This window comes from Aptenodytes patagonicus, chromosome Z, assembly GCF_965638725.1.
Source record: "Aptenodytes patagonicus chromosome Z, bAptPat1.pri.cur, whole genome shotgun sequence".
Lineage (NCBI taxonomy): Eukaryota > Metazoa > Chordata > Aves > Sphenisciformes > Spheniscidae > Aptenodytes > Aptenodytes patagonicus.
Genome location: NC_134982.1, coordinates 4,859,540 through 4,875,429, shown reverse-complemented (window position 1 = coordinate 4,875,429; position 15,890 = coordinate 4,859,540). Strand labels below are relative to the sequence as shown.

Here is a 15,890-nt window from a genome sequence, read left to right as displayed (position 1 = left end):
CTAAATACTCTGATTAAGAAACATCGGAACGGTGTTTAACGTATGCCTTATAATGTCGCCCTAATTGCACGCCGTGCTTCCCCCGCCCAGCCCGCAGGTCTCCGATCTCAGGGAGTGCAGAGGCAGGATCACCAGGAGCAGCGTTGGAGGGAGAACGAGCGTCGGCCGAGAGACCGGCGAGAGGCGCTTGCGGTGGTGGGCTCCCGCCGCCTTCGCCCGACGTCCCTCCCGGGCTCGGCCGTCCTCGTCACCCGGCCCCCGCGCCGGGGGAAGATGTTTCTTTCTTCTCGTTTCCTGGTTTCCTTCTGCCTCCTCCGCTGCTCTTTCCCTCCTGCCCGTCGGCTCCAACCGCCGCGCTTGGTTTACACGCTTCTGCTTCGCTGCTGGGAAACCGAAGAAAGCGGCGTGCCGTTAGCCCGCAGACAGGTCTCCCTCCTGGCTGATTTACCGGCCCTCGGCTGCCTCAGCTTTCCTCTGCGGCGGGCGACCCGCGGCTCCAGCCGGCGCGAACCGGCTCTGGCGCCGGCTGCCTGCCGCTGCGCCCCTCAGGCGGCGTCGGCCCCTCGCACCTCCGTCCCCCCCCCCGCCGCCGCGGGCGCAGGCACCGACCGCCACACGCCGCCGTCGGGCCGAGGCCGGGCGCGTCCCCTCGGGCGACGCCCCGCAGGGGCCTCGCTGGGCTCGGGGGGCTCGGGGGGGGGGACGGGGACGACGCCCGGGGCGCGCAGAGCGGCCCGCCCGCCGCTCCCCTCAGGGCGCCGCGGGGGCGGGGAGAAGAGGCGAGGGAGGGGGTGGAGCCTGCCGGCCTCGGCCCCGCCCCCGGCGCCGCTCTGCGCCGCGGGGTGGCGCTGGCGGGCGCGGCGGGAGGCGGCCGCTCTGCGCGGCGCTCGGCTGCTCCGGCGGCGGCGGCGGCGGCGGCGGAGGGAGGAAGTGACGCCGCGCAGCGGAGCCCCGCGGCCTCCGGTGACATTTTCTCCGGCGTCGGGGGCGGCGGCGCGGCTGAGACCCGGCTCCTCCCGGCCGCCCATGCCCCAGCTGCTGCCCCCCGGGGGGGAGGCCAGGAGGGGCCCTGCGTCGTCCAGGTGAGCGGGGCCGGCGCGGCCGGGGCTCGCCCGCTGCGCGTTCCGGCGGGGCCGGGCCGGGCCGGGCCGCCTCGCCGCAGCCGCGGGGGCGCCGGGCGGGCGGCGGAACCGTTGCCGTCAGCCCCGCTGCGCGCGGGCGGGAGGCGGCGGGGCGCCATGGCGGGGGGGGGCGAGGCCGGTGCCCGCCCGCCCCCCCCCCTTCCCCCGGGGCCGGCGGTGGCGGGAGCGGGTGGCCCGGAGCGGGTGGGCATGGCCCCGCGGGGCCTGGTCCCGCCAGGGCCGGGAAGGCGGCCCTGCCCGCGCCGGGCATCCTCCGCGCCGGCCGAGGGGTTTCAGGAAAACGCGGGCGGCCGGTGGGTGGCTTTCAGCGCTGACCGCCGCGGTGAGGGGTGACCTCCATCGCGGCCCGACAGGGTGCCTGGGACGCAGGAGTCCAGCCTGGCCGCCGCTTTTTTGCCCTAGCCTCGCCCGGAGTCGGCGGATGAAAACCTTGCCGCGGCTCCTGGAAGCAACTTCTGGCCACTTCGTGTTTCCTAGGACTCCTGTAACGTGTTGTGGGGTCGTACGAGCTGTTTGGAGACAAACCCTTGGAAAAACAAGGCGTGTGACTGCTCCAGTTTTACGCTTCTCTAGGGTTTTTTTGCTTCTTCGTTTACCTTGGATGATGTGGGAATACATATTTTACGTGGAAAAAAAAAAAAAGTTTAAGTTGTTTGATGCTTATCTAGCCCGAGTTCCCCTGGAGCTCCTAACATCTAATGGGTTGCAGATGTGGCTTTCGGCGACACAGCCATCCGAGGAGAATATAAAATTTAACTGTGCTACTTGTTCTCTTTAAAAAGGAAAAGGGCGGTCTGAGCAGACTTGTAATATTTTAACTGTTTCCCCAATTCCAGTATTGTAGCTTTCTTTGCATTGAGATTATTGGACAACTGTTTAAAAGGCCACTTTTTGAGAGGCTTGGTGGGTTTGTTTTTTTTTTTTGAGTTTTACATTGTGTAGCTGGTAGGGAGAGCTTCCACCCCTGTTAAGTAGCATCCAATTGTATTTATGTCTTAGTTTGTTAATAGTGCAACTAGGCTACTCGTATTAAAGTTTGTAGGTACCTTTGTGGAACCATACCTGCAATAACTTAGTTAACCAAGGTCTTGGTTGTAACTAGTTACACACTTTAAACCAGCACAAAGTACCTAACAGCGTTTCAAAGGCTGAAAAAACTTGTGTGTAGAGATGCTACGGCATAAGTCAATCCTGTTTAGTATTGGGTTTTTTCCACTGGCGAGTAATTCTAGCTTTTAAAAATGAATGAGTAGTAAATCTTTGAACCCTTGAGCATTTCTTGAAAAATGTAAAATTTCTCTTAATTCCTCCCCCGCCCCCCCCCCCCCCAAGATTTTATTTGGTGTTAAGTCTTCTCTGGTACTTGTCAAGCATAAGACCTAATAATAGTTTCACTTGTAGGCAAGTGCTAGCCTATTTCCAGTTTTCAAGCTAAAATTTTAAAGTGCAAACAGTAATAGCTGTCCCCGTAGAACAGCAAACAAATGTGAAATTTAAAATGTTTCTCTTAAAGTATCTCACGTTGCTTAAGTCTATTAAAAAACTTAATGTTTGACCTTGAGGTGGAAACCAGGTATGGTGCTCTTTTGAGGTCTTCATCCTGTGGTTCTCCTGCCCTAGTTAACGCCTCTAATTGCTGTTTCTGCGATACGAGAGCTGAAAGTCAAGGCAGTCACAACAGGGCAGCTTCCCCTGTTGCCCTGGAGGAGGGAAACATTGCCTTTGCGGAGTGAATAGGTTTGTAACAGGCACTGAGGAGAACAGCAAGTTGCTTGTCATGTGTTTGCTAAAGCCAAACGTTCCCCCCATATACATGTACGATACAAAAGCAGTGAGATGAAGGACGGAGAACTCAGCTGTCCAACAGTGGTCATTTTTAAGCATCGTTTTCTGAGTATTTCTCACATCTAGTGATCTAGAGGAGTCTGGTGCTGGCAAAAGAAGCTCCAAAGGGGGTGGTTATGTGGCTACTAAAAGCTAATAAAATAGTGCGTTCTGTGGTTCTGGTATACCAGTAACACTGGTATTTTGTCTTGGGGATTAGGAGGAGGGACAGTGGGGTGGTGGAAGGTAGTACGTGAGTTTGGGCAGCTGGTATTTACGCTCAAGTATGAGGATAACAGTTCTGACTCATTTTTTAAACACTTGAATTTTTAATTATTGTGTGTCGACTATTTCTGTTTGCTCTTCAGCCTAATTGCTAGTTAGCATCACGAAGAGGTGCGATGAGAAATTCCTGAGAAATCAGGAAGAGGAAAGGACTGTGGTCTTACACATTCAAGCGTATGATGTGTGTTGCAGTACAGCCTGGCCATCTCTGCTTGCGCTCGATAAGTGCGCGAAGGCTGCCTGCTTGGTAGAAGAAGTGCACAAACAAGTTGGGAAATGAGTGGATACGTTAAACTGGGTACTGCGGAGGGAGGGGGGAAAGGGAAGGAACCTGAAGCCAACCACAAGGCAGTTGAGAACGGTCGATACGGAGTGGTCACAACACACACAAACCAAGCGCTGCTCTAATTGATAAAAGAGAGGTAGGAAGGATGTCTGTGTGCGTTTGACAAATGGGCAGATCACGCTGGCAGCTGACAGCGTGGAGGAGGTGGGGATTAATGAGGTAAGATAAGATTGGATGAACAAAGAGTAAATATAGAGAATCATGAGCAGCTTTGAACACTAAGCATTAAGGCGATAAGTTGGTGTAACTTGATCGGAGCATCGAGAAATAATTGCCTTGGTTGTCCTGACCCCTCATCTGCTTGCTGTGTATTTACCTTTAAAATGCAGGCTGCTTTGCCTTGCCTTGATTTTGTTCACTTTCTTCGCTATCTCTTGTACGTTATCACATCAGCTCCCTGCTCCACCAAGGATGTATGTGCCATCTATGACCCACCTGTGTATCAACATCTCACTTAAACATCTGTTAATGAGATGGGAGTCTCTACGTACCACGCGGTGAAAGCGGCTGCAGACCGAGCGTTCGCAACTGTCTGGTTACCCTCTGACCAAAATGTCGCCACTAGATATGTTAAAGCTTTGGAAACTTTTCAAATGAGTAAATAGTTTCAAGCAACCTGTATTTAATTTTCTATAACATTTCAAAGTTAGTGTGTTGATGGTACTTTTTGACAGAATTGGGTCTATGGTCGGTCTCAGCTTCTGTGTTTTTATCTGCAGTTGACTAAATGACTTAGAAAACTGTAAACATTGACAGAAACTGAGCAGCAGGTTTAATAACACATTTACTAGACCAGAGTGAAAGATTTAAATACCATAGTTGCAAGCGTATAGCTCGCACCTCAGAACAAGCACTCTGGAAAAGAAGTACCAAAGCTTGAAAATCTTTGCTGGCTTGAACGTTATCGGTAGCAGTGGGGAACCAAAAATGAAGCAGCAGTGGGAGAGGGAGACAGGCGTAGCGCTGGGAAAGAGCTCTGGGATAAAGTTGTGTGGTACAGTGCACGTCGCTGCACGGTTACAGCTCCGAGGTAACCTGAGGCTTACGTGGCAAGGAAACCACTTTTGTCTTGGTTTTCTAGTTCGTGAGTCGAAGTTCAGCAGAGAACCGACACTCGTACCTTTAACTTTAGCACTGTAACTCGGGAGCAGCTGAACTGTTGACAGCAGGGTCTGTGGCAGCAAATATTGTTGCAGGGAACTTAGTATGATTTTCATGGTGATTTGTGTTGCCTTTCTGTCGCATCTTTGATCCAGGTTTTTAATGCATAATGCAGTTCTGAGTCTGCGACTTGAGGTCTAGAATGCAACACCTACAAATGCGCAGTTCTGAGCAAAAAGAAAACTGGATGAAAGAGACTGTAAATGAAAATGTGCATACAGTGTAAATATTAGCCTCTGCAGTTTCTTTCTCATGACAGAGTATGTATCTCTGAGCTAGGCTGGAGTGACTGATACCTTGTCACTTACTCAGTGTTACCGCTAAGGGTTAGACTTTGCATTTGTGGTTGCCCATTCCCACTTGTTAGTGTTTCCTCTTCGCATGTCTGATCAGCGTGAATAAAGCCTGTACAGTATAGCAATTTCTCCACGGATATGACTTACTTTCTGCAGTTCGGGCACACATCGATTACTCATTCAGGTCTGAAAATGAGATGCGGCTCAGGCACGGAGGTGTTGCCGTTACACCATTGCAGGTGCATTACTGAACGCACAGGGAGGTCAGGTAACATGCCCGTGGTCATGCGGTGTGTCAGCTTTAGGTTCGGAACGATCCAACCTAATATCCCTTTTTATTTAAGAAGGCATTTAGGGTTTTATATCAATTTGACCACGTAGTCTGTCTCTTGAATGCTCAGAAATTGATTTAAGTAGCAGAATAGTGTACAGGCTTCAGCCATATCATGCCTTGCGATATTTGGTCTCCAAGAAGACAGCTTAAAAGCTGTTAGGACTCAGTCTGACAGCTTTTTAATCATAAGCAGAACAGGTGGTCACTTTCTAATTAAATGCAAGTATTTAAGACTCTTTCAAGCTAGCATTTTTGTTTCAATATATGTGGATCATGGATTTGACTTCATAGCGAGACTTCTGCAGTGTCCTGCACAATGCTCTTCTGCTCTGATGCTTGAAAATTTCCTGGAAGTGAGCAGGAAGAGCCAGACCACGATTGCATGAGTGTTCTTCTTGCTATGTTTCTGCTGTAATACCTTCTTTCATGGTGCTTGGTCATTAGTCTTTCAAGACTTACTTTAGAGAAGGCAGATTTCACTTCCATTCATCCAAAATGGGTAGAGAACAAGTGACTCACAGTAGCAGAGCTGGGAATAACTAAGAGCCAGACTTTAGAATACCAGTTGTCTGTGTGATGATGCAGTTATTACCATTTCAGTAATTTGTTTGTCGTTGGGAATATTACGTTTCCACGATACCAGTTTGAGGTTGGCGCTGTATACTCCAATAGTATTGTCAAACTTTCTGAAGTAAAAAAAAGCAACCTAACGTGAGAGGCAGGTAAGGTTAAGACAGTACTGTGCTCTTGTACTGTGGCTTTCTCATCAGCTGGTAATCTCCGGACTCCTCAGCTCAGTCTCCCGGTTCTTGCTCTCTGGGAATGCCAACTCTTGCTAGCGAGACAGTTCCAAGTCATCTGGCAAAAGAAAAAATTTAGGGAAAAAGGTTAGTAAAGAGTAGGTCAGGAAGCTGGCTACTAGTTCCATGTACTTGTGGTTGGAAATACAATGTAGGATAGGGGGGGTTTAGAGGCTATCTCCTAATGAAGTAAGTTGGATGAAATGCTGGTAGCCTGAGGCCTCATCGTGTTTAATAAGATGTCTTTTGGAAATGAAGTTGTCGTTGTGGGAAAGAACGGGCTTCTGGGTAGCAGTGCCCATGAGCTGAATTACTGATAAATACTATTTGAGTTGTCAATAGCTATGGTTCCTCCAAAGCTGGTAATACCTTTTGATCAGCACTACGCAGAATCTTTGAGGAGTTACAGAAACAACGCTTCTTTGAGTATTATTTTTAAAAAGCCTTTAAGGTGAAGTTTTATTTTCCATGGTTAATAAGTCATCTTAAAGGCAATTCACAGGCTTTGGATCCGCTCACTGTAATAAAGAAAATCCAGAAATTGTTGAATGCCATAAACCTAAGCTAGGGAAATTTAGTGAGTATCTTGCCAGAGTTAGCTCATTATTGAGGGCTTATGAAGTTGTAGACCTCACCTCAATTTAAAGTTGCTTTGATAACAGACACTTGATTTCCCTTTTTTGTTTTACAAGATCAAAATGGTTTTTCTACTTTTAAACACCTGTAGTGTGGAGGATTTCACTGTTTGTCTGTATGGAGCTCATCAAGCTACAGCAATAATAAGACTGTGTGGAGTGAGCAGAATGGGGTTGAATTAATACTTCAGACGACGCTCTTTTTTTCTTCTATCTCCCCTTTTGCTGGGGAAGTTGTATATATTGTTTTCGTCTCCTCTTGCTAACCATTAGTTTTATTCTTAAGAAAGCTCTGTCAGCTGAGCCTCTTTTTCCTAAATCAAGAACAATAATGCAACAAATCATGTTGGGGTAAATGGTGCTTTTATTTAAGGGTCAGTAAGGGGTTTTTCTGTGTGTGTTTTGTGGTGGTTTTTTTTTTTTTTTTCCTCCTGTCAGTACTTGCATGGTACTGATGAAAACTACCTTTTAATTTTCTTTTGCTCTTTCTGTATCTGGTAACTTGGTATCCTCTTACATGCTGTTATTTAATTTCTGTAGTCAAATATATGCAAAGTCTTCTGTATGTTGTGGGAAAGAAATGTCTGTTTCCTGGTCTGTCTGTTATCCTCTCAGAGTAGAGGTCAAATTTCTTCACCTCTGCCAACTGGGAGTAAATACTGTAGGAAGTATCTGATAGTGAAACCTGTGTTAGAGGCGTTATTCATAACGTGCATGTAACTGGCTTTTGACCCAGTCAGTTCTGTGTTTTGAAATACCCAAAGTAGCTTTTGTTCCTTTGTAGAACCAACCTGTGTTTACCTCATACTATTTTTTCATCTGCTGTTTGTCAAAAGCTTATTCTAAATTAACCCTTTCCTGCACTGTCCTTTTTCTTTACCGGGCTTCGTTCTCCTTCCATAATATACCGTGCCACGGTCCCTCTAATTCTGCCAGTGTCCACAGATGTTTGTCTGTGGCTGCGGCGTCCTACAAGAATTTAACTTTCTTGTTGCATTAGTTTCTTAGGACAGCTCAACTAAGGAGGAGAGCGTTAGGATTTGTAAAGATACAGACTCAAAGGTTAGCTATCTTGAGTTAGCTGTGCTCTTGAGTATGGTTCAGTGGCACGGGTGAGCTTTCTTAGCGAGAAGGTAGCGGGTCGTTTCCAGTGAAGCTATACCTGTTGCTTACTGAGTCCTGATTAGGTCATGACAGACCAGTGTTGCACTGGAGTACTTTGGACATGTAAAGATTACGGTATCGATGGTTAGCAATCTGGTGGATCCTGAAATCAATTAGCACCTCTTATTACTGGTCAAAAAACGATCAAGGGTTTGGTGTCAAGAACAGCCCAACAGCAGTTGGTATCTTACTGTTACTAACATTTTCATAATTTGAATGCAACGTGACTTTGCCTTTAGTGTAATGATACCATTTATTTTTCAGTAATATACCTACTGCAAATTCATGTTGCAATATTTAGATTTTATACTACTAACTTAATAATTAAAGCAACAAATGAATAATCTTAGCTTGCGGATGAGAAAATGACTGGAGATCGGCATTTGGCTTACAGTTCCTTTCCAGCCTTTCTGTAGAATTTGGGCATGTCACCTGATCTTTCTTCTTCAGTTGGCCAGACCATAAAATGGGTATGTTACTGCCCTGTGGCAGGAAGGTTCTGGCTTAAGGCAGAAACACAGCACTGGTATTGAATTAAAGTATTTGAAGCTTTAAAATACCTGAGGGTCGGTTTTGTTTATTTCCTGTGTACTAGCATGTGGCAAAGATGTGTAAAAAGGACTGATCATAGAATACTTACAAACTGTAGAGTTGCTTAATATCACTTACCTCATCTTTGTTAAATGGCTGTCATAAATCCATACCAGTTCTAGTGCAGCTTGAGCTTTTAGAGAGCTGTAAGAGATGAGGAGATGCTGGTGAGTCGCTGCGTGAGCTACAGAAGTACCCGCAGGACAGCCCAGGCAGTTGTAGCATCGGTTAGGTAGGCAGCACTGTTAGTGGAAAGGAACGTTACACAGAACTTGACAAAACAGCTCTCTTATCTGCTGAGAGTATCTGTCCTCCTGGTGTCAAGGGTTGTGCAATTTTGGAGTGGTGTTTTGCAAGATCAGGTGAATCGTCCACTGCTCTCCCATGCTCCAGGCCTGTTGCTCTTGTCTGTTGTGTAAGATGCTCACCTTGCTCTCCTTCTGGACCCTGACTCCGATCTCATTCAGCCAGCTAGCCCCATGATAAGGTGCACAGCTTTCCTCTGGGAAGTTGAATTACGAAAGAACTTGATGGGTGCTACCCAGCAGGTAGGCAGTTCTACCTCTTTACAGTGGCAGTGGACTGCAGGATGGACTTAAGGGCTCCTGGAACTGCAGCCTCTGTCCCATGGCATTCATTGCTGCTTCAGGTTGTCCAGATAACAGCAATAGCAAGGTACGTTTGTGCCTGTCTGTGCTGGACCAGCTTTGATTTTTGCAGGAGACAGCACGAGCCCTTCTCGAACGAACACTGCAGTACTGAGATGACTTTACTACTTCAAAGTTACATTGCAGTTGTCCTGATCTGCCGATTGGAGCTATTAGTGAATAACGCAATGTTTGATTACTTTCAGGATATTCCAGATAAATGTTCTTAATAGAAAATCTGTGCTCTGAAAATGAGGATTAATTTGTTACTGTTATGCTCAAGCAATTTAAAATGTGCCTTTTCTGTGAGCATTACTTTATTGACCATGGTAGAACAACAGACCAACATTTCTTGAGAAGAAGAGGTCTGTTCACATAGAATGGCATGAACCAGCGGAGGAAGCAGAGGAGATATTTCCTTTGAGTAACAGAAATGCATAGGTAAAGTGGGAAAATGTTAAACTCAAAATCTTAGAAAAAGATGATACATCCATATGACTATCCTCAGTGGGGTGATCTTCTGCAAGCTAATATATGGCAGAGAGAAAAAGAAATGAAGCATGGCTATCCTAGCATTGATTTCTGCCACTAGTTTTGTTGAAAGAATAATGAAAAATCTAAGAGCGAGTCGCTTAAATTTTTAGAAACAGATAGTAATAAAAATATGCCCCCTTTAATTTTTGAAGTAGAGAGCATTGTAGACTTTAAATCGCTGCGCACTTGAGAAAAATGGTTTCACTATGAGAAAGAAATGAGATTTTTAGAAGGCTAAGTGCAGCCAACCCTGTGTGCCTTTATCTGTATGCTAATGAATTTATTTTTACGAGGACTGTGGTGGTGTTTTTTTTTTTTTTGTGGGATTCCAGTGCAGCTGGTGAATGTTTCTGGAAGCCTGTGTGCAGGCTTGTGAACTAACCCATAGCTGGTAGTCACCTTTAATTTGAAAGAGGCAGAATATGTGCATTAAGCATTACAATGCAAAAACCTGTATTTCAATGTGAAGTCTTGCTTCTTATTTACGATGAAAAATGTTGCTTTTCAGGGTTGCAAAGGATGCTCCGCAAACCTTTGTTTTAACACATACACTTGTAATTTTTATTCAGTCTTGGATAGTTTGTGTATGCAGCCTATTGAGCACTCAGTAGGAGCAGCCTATTTTTAACCTTCGTTTGTTTATGCAAAACCAGTTGAAACACAGCATTAGTTTAATCCTTTCTTCTTTTGTTCTACACCAAAATTCTCTTACCAATTCTCTTACCGTGTTAGTTGTGAAGGGTCCTATTCTTTAGGATTGGTACCAGGCCTGATTTATGAATCATCTGATAAAGAGCCAGCTCCACTCCCAGAAATGTGCCTTAGGTAGAATTGTATGCCAGTGAGTCAGCTTTAGGGCAGCATTTTCAAAGGAACACTATATAAATTACACAGTATCCATGTGGGGGTGGCTTAGTGTTATGAAAAATCTGCTCTCGAGCACCGTGCACACACATCCACACAGAGCTGAGTCAACTGTCTTGAGTTAAATTGAGTGCTGGTCCCACTTCTGTTGTTTTAAGTGCACGGGTATATGTGGCACTTACAAGAAAATAAAAAAGAGTGTATGGTATCTTGGGGAGGAGATGGACGAGTCCAAAAGACGGCAGTTGGGAAGTGCAGAAAGCGTTGGTACTTCTACGTTTCTCTGGATGCACATTAGTTGTTTCCGATAGAGGTCTAATTATTTGGATTGATTAGTTTTTAGTTACTTAGACATTTTGTTCTTGGGCATGTCTGTATGTGTTACTCATACTAGAATGTCACTGGTGAGTTTGCTGAATTAAGCGTGTTGGCTTTTTAATGGAAAGGAAAGCGATTGGAGTAGAAAGAAAGCGTGACCAACACAGATACGCCTACAAAGGTTTTCGGTGAAGCTCTGGAAGTGGCCAGAGTCATTAGCACTTCACGTCTTCAGAGTTACGCGGTCCTCTGTCAGAAGCGGACATAACTTTGGTGTTTTCCCAAATTTTCTCTTGTATTATGAAGTGGACTTGTGTGCTACGATCAACTCTTTGGTACCCAGGTCATGTGCTGCTTCTGTCCTTTCCCAGCCCACCATCCTTAGACACATAGTCTGTCAAGTGTTTGATTCAGAGTTCTTGATGGGCTTGCCTGAGTGTTTACATTTAAAAAAAAATAATCAACTGGTTTACATATTTTATTAGCCTCAGTTGTATACATTTGTCATTACCTCACACCTCTGATTTAGTCCATCTATGCTTAGTTACGTTGGGTAAATGTGAGATAATGTGACCCACTGATGATGGACATAATTGTTTATGTTAGTATGAGCCACTATATTCTTTAGTTCTATGTAAATACGAAACCATCTTCAGATGAAAATACTGACTTCTGTGATGCTGGAGCTGCAGGGTAGTACATGCTCTGGAATGATCTCTGTAGTTAGCTGTGTATTCTGAACAAGTAACTCCTGAGCAGCAGTGCAGTTTAACTTTTCATTTCTGTAGTCGCAAAAGCTTAAAGAACGTACTTGATGTTATTTTCTGCAAAAACGTAGGTACAGTTTCTCATTTTTTTCAAATTACAGCTTGCGAATGAATGGCTAGTGGTGCGAGGAGGTAGGTTGTTCAAACCGTTTTCTTTCAGTGCTAAAATGGCGTTAAAAGACAATATTCTGCTAGATAATGGTTTTCATTTAAACAGTTGCTAGAACTGGCATGAGGAGGTGATACAGTTGTAAGCAGGGGAAAGTAGTGGTCTGTTGGACTCTGAATAAGAGTTTATTAAGAGGGAATGTGTCAGTAATAAACTGAAATGACTTCTAACAGCAAGCTGCTATGAAAAACTTAGTACTTTTGAAGTAAGAATCTGTCATATCCACAGCTGCTGAGAAAAAGAACTGGTTTGCTTCATATAAGCTAGGCACTCTTTATCGTGAATCAGTTCAGTAACACCTAAAAGGATAATGTACAACTAAGTTTAGGGTGTCATGCTGTTTATTAAGTATTTCAGGCCTTATCGTTTGTTTGGGTGACACTCATTTCCTTCTGACATTGCAGGATATACAATTAAAAAGAAGAACATTTACTGGGAGCCATCCAAACAGAAATATTATGAAGGATGTATGAGTGGCCAGTTATTGATTGATAAATGGCATGCATGCCATCTTTGATATAACTCTTTGTGCAGGAATATATATTACTTAACAGCGTACATTCCATGATAGTTGTTCTTTAGGAAGCTACTGACACCTCTGTTTGAATTTAATTTTTTGCTTTTTAATCACTTTTATCTCAAAAATCTCTTCTCGGAGCAAACAGTGCTGTGAAAGAAACACTCAGTACCCTCTCCTGTGTCTAGTTGGAACCTGTGAGTGCGAGGTGTGATGAGACCAAACAGCAGGTAGTTTTTAGTCAGACTTGTTTTTTTCTGAAGGGATGGTTTGTTGCTTGCCCTGCCATCCCTCATCTTCCTGCCAGCTCTGGCAGAAAGTTTCACTTATTTTCTGGTTCTGTTTTCTGCTGGCTTAGTGAAGTGAATCTACCCGAGAAAGGACGAGCCAGTTCTGGTGCAAAGGAGGGAATATGACTGCGCAATCGCAATTAGGTGGTAAAAGAGTAGGGGGTAAAACCCATCCCTGTTAGTGGCAGTGAGCTGTTAGACCGGCTGGGCTGTCTCTGCTTATCTGACCTTCAGAATCCTTCTGGATTTCTTCACTGAAGTGCAGGTTTCATAGTGTACAAATTATGTGCCTTTACAAATGAGTCCACGATTTGAAAATATTTCCCTGGTAAAGGTACAGTTAGATATTTAATGGCTTCTGCGTACTGGTGTGTTCTATGTGTGGCTGGAAAATAAAATAATTTCGATTGGAAAAATTGAGCACAGAAGTTCTTACAGAATTGCCTTTTAAAATCATCAGTGCAGTATCTGTGCATCAGAAGGAGGAGAATGACATTTCTGAGCAATGTCTAATTAAGTATCCATCTGTGCCTGTAAGCATCACAGCTTATTTTTCAGTGCTATGTTGTTCTCATTTAAGTAAGAAGCTGGTCTTTCTGTAGCATCACCTTGAGATTACCTTTTCTAGTACTGTTACGAGAAAAGTGAGTGGCAAGAAAGGAACGGGAGTTTTTCACTGTAGTGTCTTCCTCTCTCTGATCGATAAATTTTTCAAGTAGAACTAAATCAGTACCTTTTTTTGTTCTTTGAGACAAGGCTTTCCTTGGCATAGGTATTTTCCCCTGAACTGTCTGTATTCTTCCCTGCAGCAAAGCCTGTTTTAGTCACGACAGACTTTTCTTTCACCGAGATAAATATCAAGTTCTTTTATATATGTACTAATACTAGAATTGTTGACTTTTTAAATAGCCAGTTCAAGGGACCTGGAGAGTACAGACCTCATCAGAGCAAGTATTTTTTACACACACACAGAAACACACATCAGTGTTGACCAGATATACTTCCGTGAAGTTACTAGTCCCTGTGCTGCCTTCTCACTGAAAACATAATTCACTGATCCCTGCGTGAGGGATCAAACCAGCGTGGTTTGAATAGTTAAAGTAAGAGCCTACTTAATAAAAAATCTTCTTAAGTCATTGAATAGACTGTTAGCAAGGTGGTAGCATGTAGATGAAACATATTTTTTTTCTGGCTGATAGGCTGGAGAGATGGAAAGGCAAGTACAGGTGTTCTTATAGTCCCTTTGGGAGCTGTGAGGTAGATGATGTTCCCAAGTAGGACGTTTATAAAAAAAAGAGTCTCTAGTTCACTTTGGCTGCCCTTTAGCTTTGTGTCGAGCTCTGTCCTTTGTGCTCCCCAGGCTAAAAGGATGAATAGTGCAGAAGCTGTTCTGCAGTTATTAGTATGAATATTTAAATACATTTCTTTTGGCCAGACTAATATTCTTTTTGCATGTGTTTGAGCAACCAAATTTTTCCTTGCATGTACATTTCAAAACTCTTAGAAAAAATATTTTTCTTCTCAAAGTGCATGACCAGAGCAAAGCTGGGAGTTGCACTAGCAGGTACAATACATATCCCACTGTGTGTAACTCTTGGCTAGTCATTCAGTCATCAAATCTGTGTTTTACTTGCCTGTATAATAGGAGAATTATTTGATAATGTAGGTTTGCAGATGAAATATGTAGAAATACTGATTTTATTACAGTACGGGGATGCGTTTGTCTCAGAACATGTGTATTCATCATTTGGGTTTGTTGATGCTGTGCTGTGGCCTTGGAAATAAATTGGTTCTTATGTGATATTTATTGCCTACATTAAATTACCATCTCCAGAAATTCTTCTTTGAAGTCGCTTTCAAGAGAGTTTTACTCAGTGCAAGTATTAGCAACCATTTTTCTTTATATATAAAGTTCCTGTATTTTACAGTATTTTTTTTTCAAGTAAAATGCTGGGTTTACTTGTTTGTTTGTTTTTCATATTTAGCAGGCCTAGAGTTGTCCTCTCCATCTTTCTTGTGTTGTCTGATAGTAACTAAACTTTCCTTAACTGGTGTTTCTCTCCCATGAATATTTTCATAATTCTCTTGCACCATCCAGCATTTCATTCATTAGCCTGAAGGAAGCATGACTTCTATTTTAATATTCTTTAAAAATTAAGTTTCAAAGTGGGTTAGGGCAGACAGGACAACACTGAGCTTTTCACAGCACCTTTTCGAAGCAGGGAGGTAGCCTTATTCTGTGCTGCAGATGGAGGGGGGGAAGCGGCATGCAATTACATACATACAATTACAGGCAGCTTGGGATGGGTCAGGAAACTGAAGAAGGATTGTCAGGGTACAGAAAAATCTCTCTGAACCATCCATGCTTTCTCAGGCTGCTCAAGTACCGATTGCCCTTGTCTGCAGAAATGCATTTTTTTTATAAACAGTAGATGAAATCTTACTACTGCTTTTTCTTGTCTACACTTTTTTTGAAGTGCCATAACTTTATTGTTTATTATATTTCTAAACCCATAAATGACTTGTTCCATAGCATTAATCTGTAAGCAAATGTGGCAATTGAAAGGTCTTTGTTCTATGTTGAATTCCAACTGAAAATGTAGGTGGAAGGCAAAGTGTGAATATTGAAGATAAAATGATAGATACTGGTCTCCAAAACAAAATTTCCCTGAAGGTGCTTCAGGTACTTTTGGGTTGATAACGTGCAAGTTATCAATCAGATAAATAGCTTGGGGTTTGTATTTGCAGTGAAGCAATGCAATTTGTTAAATTATAACTTGAAGTAAAATGTAGGATACTGGTGTGGGTGGATACTGTTTCTTGCTTGCAGCCCATACTATTTGGTGCTGTTTTCTTGTCAGATTTGAGAGAAAACTAGGTCAGCCTGTAGGTTCTCATACAACCAGGACTGGTATGGGAGACACTCAAGGAGCACTCGAATGGTGTATTAGATACGCCTAAGAAGTCTGTACATGACTCACCAGCATGGTGGTCCCCTGCTGAGAACAAATCTGTGTTACAATGCTAATGCTTCTAAAGACGTTGCCTGTAGAGGTCGTAAACCCCGTGTCTCTGACAACTTAGTGTCACTTCATGGCACTTCTTGTAAATACGTCTTTGGTACGTGAGATCTACTGGCAGAGCGGTTCCAGTGGGAAAGAAGGGTGTTTGTAGTCTTGCTCTAATGTTCAGCAGCTGCTCAGTTT

The 15,890-nt window shown here is 44.2% G+C and overlaps 1 protein-coding gene across 2 annotated transcripts in view; it reads left to right on the top strand.

Moving 5' to 3' along the window:
- The first annotated feature begins 944 nt into the window (after window positions 1-944).
- LOC143172631 (protein ARK2N) overlaps window positions 945-15,890 on the top strand; it is a 50,464-nt gene continuing 35,518 nt past the window's right edge. For both annotated transcript variants that reach the window (XM_076362271.1, XM_076362273.1), the window contains exon 1: window positions 945-1,082. The gene's annotated coding sequence lies outside the window, so the exon portion shown is untranslated. The remainder of the gene's footprint in view (window positions 1,083-15,890) is intronic.